The sequence below is a fragment of the Prunus mume genome, linkage group LG6 (assembly GCF_029339155.1).
Source record: "Prunus mume cultivar Tortuosa linkage group LG6, ASM2933915v1, whole genome shotgun sequence".
Taxonomy (NCBI): Eukaryota; Viridiplantae; Streptophyta; class Magnoliopsida; order Rosales; family Rosaceae; genus Prunus; species Prunus mume.
The window spans coordinates 3,128,130-3,138,268 of record NC_142703.1 but is presented as its reverse complement, the minus strand read 5'-3'; the positions used below and the strand labels follow the sequence as shown (position 1 = coordinate 3,138,268).

Here is a 10,139-nt window from a genome sequence, read left to right as displayed (position 1 = left end):
TTTTATAATAATAAAAATATGTGGGGTCCAATATACCTCTTCACTTTGAAGTAGGCCATATTGCCTTATGAGCATCTCCAAGGGAGTATGCAAATGTAATAGGCAAAATTGTACTATAACACCTAGGTGGCATATTGCCTACCCATTTGCCTCATAAAAAAGTTGGTCACTCCAAAGGACTAGCTAGGCAATGCAAGTCTACAAACCATTATTATATTATTTATTGTCATCTTTTACACTTACAATTATGTTTTATAGAAAGTGGATGAGAGAGTGGAGATGATATTTTATTATAAAAAACACGTGTGGACCAATATACCTCTTCACTTTGAAATAGGTAATATTGTCTTGTTGGGAAGAATATGTATATTTTGCCTACCCATTTGCCTCTTCCCTTGGAGCATGAAAATGCTGATGTAGCAAGGCAAATGAGATTTGCCTACTCTTTTGCCTCTTCCCTTAGAGATGCTGGAGAGTAGGTGTATTTTGTCTACCCATTTTCCTCTTCCCTTAGAGTATGAAAATGTTTATGGACAAAGAATTTCAAATTGGGCCCAAAAAAATCAGCACAGTGGATGATTAAAAAGTTTGCAAAGTTTCAAGTACATTTTCACCTTTATTTATGAACCAAGGCCATAATGATTATAGTATAGACCCACAATTCCCTACATCATGAGTGACACTTTTCCAACTAAAGGCATTTTTGAAAATTATTGAACCCTAGAGTCAAGCTCCCTCTCCATATCTCAACTACTAAGAGCCTTTTCAACATAGTTGTTATACTATGATCCATACCAATTTTGGTGAGAATGAGGGCAAAATGCAGCTTTAGCAAACTTGCTATCTGACTCTTCATTTTGGAGAACTCAATATTTGAGTTTGGTGGCTCTCTACATTTAGGGATGATGAGAGAGAAATTGATGGTTCTCCATTTCTTCCTCTTCTCTCTCCTTAGGCCCACACCCTCTTTCACCTTTTACTTTTTGATTTTGTAATGAAATTTTAATTTTAGTTACTAAAATATTTAAATTTTAAGAAATAATATAATATTGGAGATTAACCAAAATAGAGAACATTGCTAGAGGAAATATGTTTAAGTAGTTTGCTATAATAGCTTTTAAACCATTTTAGCTAAAATTTGGCTAAAATTTAGAGACTTTCCTGGAGATGCTATAAGGGCAAGCCCAATGGTAGTGCCTAAATGGGGCTCTAAAAATGGTGGATAAATACTCATTTAGAACTCTGATTGAATATTCTGGGCCTTAAAAGTATCTTTCCCACTACGGAGAGCTTTATACCTGGGGCTCTATTTATGTTGTAATTTAGTTTATGTGCTAATTTTTTTTCATTGTTAACTTATTTTGTGTTAATGCATGTTTATATTATGTTAGTTTTTTTTTTTGAACATTTCAACCAAAATAAAATAAAATTTGGACTATACTTTGGAATCAACATTTTTTTTGTTAATGTATACTTATGTTATGTTAAATTTTTTTAATGATTATGATTTTGTTGTTGTTGCTAATGTATGTTTATAACTTGCCCAAAAGTGTAACGATGTTGGTGATTTTTGCATCAGCTTTTGGCAGCAGCTGGGGTCCACTCGGGCTCTATGGCTCTATTAAGGTCTCCATATATAGGGTAAGTCTGATTGACTCTGGAATTTTGTGACCCAGATGCACCCCATTAGGGATGCCTTTTTTGCAATGGGCTCTATATATAGGGCCCCCATGGTGGTCTCTTTTGGGGCACCTATTAGAAAGATAAGATTGTGTTTTTTCAAATTTACATAGTGGGTGGGAAGATAAGGTGGTTGGAAATATCATCACTCTTTTTGAACTAAATCCTTCTTTTTGGAGTCGGTAGTCTTTTTGAACTAACTCTAGAATGCCATTTTCTCAATCTTATTTCTAAGTTGCTTGTGTTTAACCTTCATTCTAACCAACTTCAAAGACGAATCACAATTCTCCAAGCATTTGCCTTTTATCTATATAACTCCAAAAAATAATTTCAGCTTACATACAACCTGACATCGGTGTGCAATGCAATGTCTCTTCACCTAACCCTAAACCCTTGAAACCCAAGCTTGATCAGTTGTGGAATACTTTTCTTGTTGGAAGATAGGGATCAACGTTTGACCTGCAGCTCATGGGCCCAAGTAGGTCAGTCCAGGTCCAATCGCCCTTGCCCACTCTAAGATTCGATAAGGTTTGTGCCAAGGATTTGATATCTTTGGCTCACAGCCTAGCCCATCTAAACTCGCCTTGGTCCGCCATTGATATGTGATACACTCACTAAGCTCATTTTAGACTTAATTGAAATAATGTACTATGTAGCATAAATTAATAAACTTCTTATTTTAGTTTACACATGTTTTGAATTAAGTTAATTTTATAAATGTTGTGTAAAATTTATGACAAAATGTTATAAAAGACTTTGAAAAAAAGGCTTGGCCCATTTAGGCCCATGTCCGAGTGGCCCTGGGCTCATACATTTGAAACCTTGAACCGTCACGGCCGACCTGAAAAAACAAGAAAGTCTGATAGGCCCAACCTTAGCCCGAGCCTAAAAAATTCGAGTCGTGCTAGCCCATTGACGAACCCTATTGGAAGCTATGGATTGGCATATGCCTAAAACGAAGGAAACCGATAATGCAACAAAGAAATTGAACACCAGAAAGAAGCAGAATATGGAACGTACCCAAGGCAAAGATTCAAGAACAAGTGGACACTAGGTAAAACGTTGAGGGTTTCTAATTTCCTAGAGTGATTAGGTATATATAGGCACATGGGTTTGATTTAAAAGGACCCATTTTATTTACAACTGCAATCATTTTCCATGCTTGTCTAAAAACCTTTTTCCTATCACAATCTCCATGCCTTATACTCGCACGACAAGTTTTTTTGTTTGTTTTTGTTTTTCTATCACTATGATCACGTATCAGCACATAGGTCTGAGTAGTGCTAAGGATATCATCTTCACTACCAAACTTGAGGGTGTTGAGCTTATCCAATTGTAATCTTTTCGGCCCTATTGATATTTCCTTACTAAAGCTTCATTCAGTCTCAATTAATCATTTAAATTACACTGATGTGTCTACTACTGAAGTTCTAGAATTCTTGTCAAATTTTCAACATTTGACTTCCTTCTACCTCAGAATCTCTGGGTTACATGGTTCATTGCCAAATAAGATCTTCCAAGTACCTATACTACATACTATTGACTTATCGGTTAATCCACAACTTCAAGGCTTTTTACTAGATTTTCCTAAGAATGGATTTCATTCATTGGTTCTAAGAGAGGCAAACTTTACAGGGCTTCTTCCGAACCCTATTGGCGGCCCCAAAATGTTGTCTAGTATAGATGTTCAAGTTGCAATTTCATTGGATAGATAACAAGGTCAATGGAACCTTTACACAATTAAGTTATGTGGATCTATCGTTGTACAAGTTCAATGGTTATGTTCCTTTCTTCAGTATGGGCAAGAATCTCACTCTAATAAATCTTTCATTTAATCTAGGGATATCATTTGGCCCTAAGCTCATAAGTCGAAGTGAGTAACTTGAGGCCTGACCCATTCTTTAGGCCTGCTCGGTCTAGTCTATTCTTGAATTAGGTAGGGCTAGGGCTTAGGATTTGAAACCCTCGGCCCGACCCCCTAGGCTCATCTAGGCCTTTTTTTAAAGCCTTAATTGGTGCACTCCTTAACCTTTTTTTAGACTTAATAGAAATAATATAATATATAGGATAACTTAATAAAAATTTTATTTTGTTTATGCATGTTATGAAATAAGTTCAATTTTTTTAATGGTTTCTTCAAATTTGTAGCAAAAATTTATAAAAGACATTGAACTACAACCCACATCCAAGTGCACCTCGTAACCGTATTGTATACTTAATTGAAATAATGTAATATGTAGCATAAATTAATAATTTTTTGTTTTTTACACATGTTATGAATTATGTTAATATTTTTAATGTTGTCTAAAAATTTGTAATAAAAGGTTATAAAAGAATTATTAAAAATAAATAAATAAAACGGCCCGACTCAGCCTTCCCAAGCCCTATTAGGACCAGCTCGATAGGCAAGCACGGGCCTTAACATTTCAAACCTCAGAATAATTCCTCTCACTAGGAAAGCCTTACTAATCTAAAAAATATCGACCTGAGTTCCAATCTTCTTGATGGGACTATTTCATCATCTTTGTTTTCTCTTCCCATTCTACATAAACTACATCTTTCCAACAATCAATTCTCTAGTCAGTTGCCTGTATTTGCTAGTATCTCTCTTCTAGACACCCTTGATTTGAGTAACAACAATCACCACACGTGATGATGATACCAATTCTTCTCATTCTTCATTCCTCAATTTTCCACATTGAAATTAGCTTATAGAAAGTTAAGAAGATTCCCAGGTTTCTTGAAAAATTAATCTGAATTGAGCACTTTGGACTTTTCACAAACCAGATTCCTGGAGATATACCAAACTGGATTTGGAGGCTCGGTATTTTTTTTTTCAACGAAATATTTCTTGCAACTCTTTGGTAACTCTAGAAGGTCATTTCTGAAATCTTACTTCTAAGTTGCCTGTACTTGACCTTCATTCCAACCAGCTTCAGGGATAAATCACAATTGCCCAATCATGTGCCTTCTATCTATATTACTCAAAAAATAATTTCAGCTTTAACATACAACTTGACATCGATGATTTCCTTACTCGCACTAAGTTCTCTCTCTTTCAAGTTGACATCGGGATCACTGTGCAATTTGACATCTCTTCATATTCTTGAGTTGTCCAACAATTCTTTGAGTGACATGATTCCTCAATGCTTATATGCAATGAGTAATCTTGTAGTACTTAAGATAAGGAAAAACAACCTTATTAATAGCACAATTTTTTTTCTTCTACAAATTCCGATTTAGAAACTTTGGACCACAGTGGAAACGAAAAAGAAGACAAGTTTCAAAAATCTCTAGCCCAATGTGCAATGTTAGCGGTTTTAAATCCTTTGATACAATAAGATAACAGATACCTTCCCGCACTTGTTAAAGGAAGTATCCACCTCGTGTGTCCTTTTCTTGTAATCCAACAAATACTATAGGCATATTGAATGTCCCAAAACTAATGGAACCATGCCAATTCTTCAAATTATTGACCTTGTAGACAATCATTTTAGTGAGAAATACCAGAAGATTGCTTGATAGCATGACCAATAATGATGGTTGATGGAGATTAGAGCTGCCAAACAAGCCATGCCGAGTTGGCCCGACTTGTTTAGAGTCGGTCCACTTAATAATTGGCCAAAGCCCGTGGTCCTAGCCCATATAGGACCAAGTCCTGCTTGTGTTGGGCCACTCAATGGGCCGATATGGGCCCACACCAAGCTCAACTTCTATATTGAATTTTTTTTTTTTTTTTTTTTTTTTTTTTTACAATTTCATTTCAATCCTTTTGACAATTATGTATATACTAACAAGATTTGGTATTTGTTGGAAAAAAGAAGTAAATGGCTCTTTCTAAAGTACATTTAAATAGAAAAGGGCTAGACTATTGTTTAAGTTTAAAGAATCGAAACTTGAGGAACAAAATTATTATTTTATTTATAAAGAAAGCATTGATTTTAAAATCTATTATTAGAGAAAATATACTTAAATTTAAGATAAAGTATAAAATTATGTATTATTTTTCTCTAAAAATAAATTTATTTTAATAAATAGGCTATAAACTAGTAGGCATGGTCCGTAACGAGCTGGGGTTGACCTCTAATGGAGATGATCCAGCTCCAGTGCTCAACCATGTCCCTCAATTTCAGGTCATAAGGTTCCCCAATGTTTACTATTAAGATGTGGTTACTGTTACTAGCAAAGATCTAGAAATAGAACTAGTAAAGATTCTAACTATCTACATCTTAATTGACTTCTTGTGCAACATCTTCAATGTATCGATTCTTAAGGAAATTAGAGAGCTAAAACACATTATATCCTTAACTTGTTCAGTAATACTCTCACATGTGAAATTCCATCCTTATTGGGTAACTTATTAAAAGTTATCCTTAGACCTCTCAACAAAAACTTTTTTTTTTGGGGGGGGAGGGGAAGGGGGGAAGAGAATTCCTTCCAAGCTTGCAGAACTTAAATTTCATTTCATTCTTGAATCTTTCAAATAATCACTTCGTTGGGAGGATTCCAACCATCACTGAGTTTGCTACTGAGTTTTCAATGTTTCCAGCAGCTTCTTTCGTGGGTAATGAAGGTCATTCCCATTATAGGCATGAGATTGATTTCGATCTTATGTGTTGATGAGGATACATTGAAATGGTGGCTTCATATGTTTGACTTAGAATGAGCAGAAGATGAAGGCATCATGATTAGAATGGGCCCGGCCAAAAATATTTGAGTTCGGGCTGGCTCCGGTCGAGTCTCATGGGATTTTTTGAATTTTAGGGGCTGACTAGGCTAGGTCGAGGTTTCAAATGTCAAGGCCTAGGCTCGTCCAATGGGTCGGGCCACGAGGCGACCTAATGTTTCAAAAGGGTCGGGCACGAGAGGGCCCAATGTTTCCAACTCTTGGCCCACATCTTACCCAATCTTAGAGTGGACTGTGCCGAATGGGCTTAAACAACGAGACATGCTAGGTTTTGGCCCATCAGGCCTCGAGCTAACCACTTCGGCCCATGAGTCGCGGGCTAAATGGTGATCCCTAAGGCTTTCCCACATATTTTATTTTGGAATTCTTGAATGGCCTATGATGGACCATAAATGAGCTTTCCTAATTTAAATTTACAAACCAAACATGAAAATGACCTACCATTCCATTCTATTCCACCCCACTCATTCCTTAAAGCAAGAATTGCATCAACTACCCCCTCCTAGTTGATCTGATTCCTAATTTTAAGTGAGACATGCGTATTAAGTGATTCTTTATGTATAAGTAAACGAAGGAGAAGTCATGAATGAAAATCATTCCATTTCTTCCTATTACCATTACTAATAAGTAAGGGTGCCATAAAAATGATTCCATTGCTAAGATTGGTAAGTTGTTGATTTTAGCTTAGTACCTTTCAGCTTTTGGTACAAATAAAAAAGCTATGTTTACATCACAATTACATATCAAGCACTCGATCTCTACGGTCCTGAATTGAGTCTCTCTCTCTCTCTCTCTCTCTCTCTCTCTCTCTCTCTCTCTCTCTCTCTCTCACAGATGCAATCACTTATATTCACTTACAAGAAAAATATTATTATTTTGCATTAAATATACTGACCTATGTGTGAGTGGAATACACGTGACACACACATGAATGAGGAAGAAAAAAATGGGAAGGTAAGATTCCTCATAATTTATATGAACGGCACAATTCCAATGGAATCTCACTCGCTTATTAAAATCTCATCTATTTGGATTTTTTCTACTAGAATCTACGTGGTTTTTAACACGAGACTGTCACTTCAATACAGTATGATCCAAGGGCTAAAAGAAATAACACATCAGTTATGCTAGTTTTAAAAAAGAAAAAATATTTTGACAACTAGAAGCCAACAATTTTGTCTCTCTTCTTTTTATTCAGAAAGTATAACCCATAAAACTTAAATTTACAAATTAAAAGCTCCAATTTTATTTTTAGTCGCATGAACAACCAAATGGTTTTTCCTTATTTTCTCAATCTAGAATTCAAAGAAGCCTTTTTTTTTTTTTTTTTTGCAGCCCCATTATTGAACTCAATTTGATCTTCTATGTAGGAGGAGATACATACATACAAAGAATCCATGCCCGTTTCTATTTTTTTTCCCTTGTCTTTTATTTGTTTTCCTTTTAATTTACATCTCTCTTGGAGACTCTCATATTAAAAATAAAACATACGAAATTTATATATTTTATTTCAAAGCAACTAATGGGAGAATCATTTTTGTGTGTCCTATTATTCCAATCTTTGGGTGAAGATTTTTTTTTTTTGGTTCTCAGAAGTTAGAAGTTTAAGATCTGCAAAAGCTAATGAAAAAAAAATGCAATTTTAATTTTCAGCTTAGAAGAAGAAAGATGTGCAATTTGATTTTGTCAAGGCCATGGGTTGAGTTTCTCTGTGATAAGAAGAAGGAAGAAGGAGAGTTTATCTTGGCCAATTGAAGAAGAAGAAAATAATAAGTTGTTAGATTCTATTTATTAGCATTAGGTGTGGCACGGTTCGGATTGTTCAGTTTACCCTCAAACCACAATTGAACCAATAAGAAATGAATGGCGTGATTTGGTTCAGATTTATCTAAAATCAAAATGAAAACCAAACCAAACCAAACTAAACCATTCATTACCGGTTTTCTTCTCGGTTTAGGCAAAAAGATGGTCATGTACTTGAGTTGTTGGGGTCCCAACTAATTCAATAATAAGCACAAAAACAAGAGCAAAAAGATCACATTTTTCTGCAAGCGGTCTCTGAAAAAGAGCTTGTGCATGAACAAACAAAGGATAAAACAAGATGACACAACCCATGAAGGGCTCATTGACTTATATCAATTGAATATATAAAAGCTTGTCGAGTTTGGGCTTGTAAATGGCAGACAATTCATGTCTACTAGGGGCAAATTGATTTAAATTATGTTATGTTATAAGTATGAAATTGCCATATAAAATGTACATATTTATGAGGCAAAAAAAGGAGACACACCAAACAATTAAAGATAACAACTAGCCTAATTTTCATTGCAAGCTTTGAAGCCAACCATGACTGAGAGCATCTACAATGTGCTCTCTAAACCACATCTTTAACAAAAATTTAGGGAGAAATTGAAATAACCCGCCTCCAATCATGCTCCCTATCCAACTTCTAAAATAGGGAGACCTCCAGGAGCTCCTAAATCTGAGGAGAGAAAAAGGGCTCCTAGTGACTCCCTATAATTAAATGCTACTATATTTTATTATTATTTTAAACATTTATTTAATGATGTCATTAATTTTATCCTTTTTCCTTTTCGGCATTTTATATTTTTAATCATCTTTCTTTTGCAACGCTACCTACGTTATGCACCATCTTTTCTATTCTTTTTGCTATAGGTGCTTTGCAAAGCACAAGCAAATTTTTTTTTTCTGGTTCTTTTAACTGTAAACATTTAGCAGCACACAAACTCCCTTTTTTATTTTTATTTTATAGTTCTTTTCCTTGTAGGTATTTTACAAAACACAAACACTTTTTAACTACAAAAACAACAAAAACTATAGAATTGTTTTTGTAGTTTATTATTTGGGGAATATTCTGTATTTGAATATGAACATTTTATTGCAAATCAAGAATTAAATTTAAAAAGAAGTAAACTATTTATGACAAAAAGAAGTAAAACATTTATGACTATTCGAATTAAGGAGTATGATTGGAGTTGAAATTTTTTAGAGAGCTCCTAAAATAGCTTTTTTTGTTGTTGTGTTTTTAGCTAAATTTTAGCTAAGAAATAAGGAGCATGAATGTGGATGTTCTTATCTATTTGTTTGTTTTTCTTAAACAATGGGTGAGTATTTGAGCAGATATGTTGGTGCTTGACAGTGTCATGATCAAACTCTTGGATGCATGTACAAGGCTTGTAAACACAAAAGTATTGTACAAACTTTTTTGAAAAGATTAGGTTCTAAATTATTGAAAGAATCCTTTAAGGAAGAAGAACAGATTCTTTTTTTGATATTCCAAATAGCTTCTTATACTTCAATGAAAATTTATAGAGGTTGGATTTGGTATTTGGATATTTTTTGCATCAATGATCTAATCAATCATGAATAATTGGTTATGCAATCGTAGAAATAAAAATTATCTGTAAATAATGAAGAGAACAAAAAATTTTCATTTATTTCTATTATGAAATGTTCATAAAGTGAGAAAAATCATAATTTATTAAAATCACACTTTGGGAGAACGTGGCTAATCCGAATCCAATTCATACTTTGGGAAAATTTACTTTGGAGAATACAAAAAAGTCCCAAGTGAAATTGCAATATATTAAAATCAGAAGTAAATTCTGTAATTTCAATATATTAAAATCATAAGTAAAATCCTATAATTAACAATCATGCTGAAATTCATTACATTAAATCATGTAATTACAATCTATTAAAATTCCAATTGAATACACTATCTCAAGTAGAAGAATGTTTCCCTTTCTTC

At 34.2% G+C, this 10,139-nt stretch overlaps 2 pseudogenes; both read left to right on the top strand.

The window, feature by feature from the left end:
• Window positions 1-2,614: 2,614 nt before the first annotated feature.
• On the top strand, window positions 2,615-4,333 carry LOC107881381 (receptor-like protein 32; annotated as a pseudogene).
• Window positions 4,334-4,384: 51 nt separating this feature from the next.
• On the top strand, window positions 4,385-5,085 carry LOC148915836 (receptor like protein 27-like; annotated as a pseudogene).
• The last annotated feature ends 5,054 nt before the right edge of the window (window positions 5,086-10,139 follow it).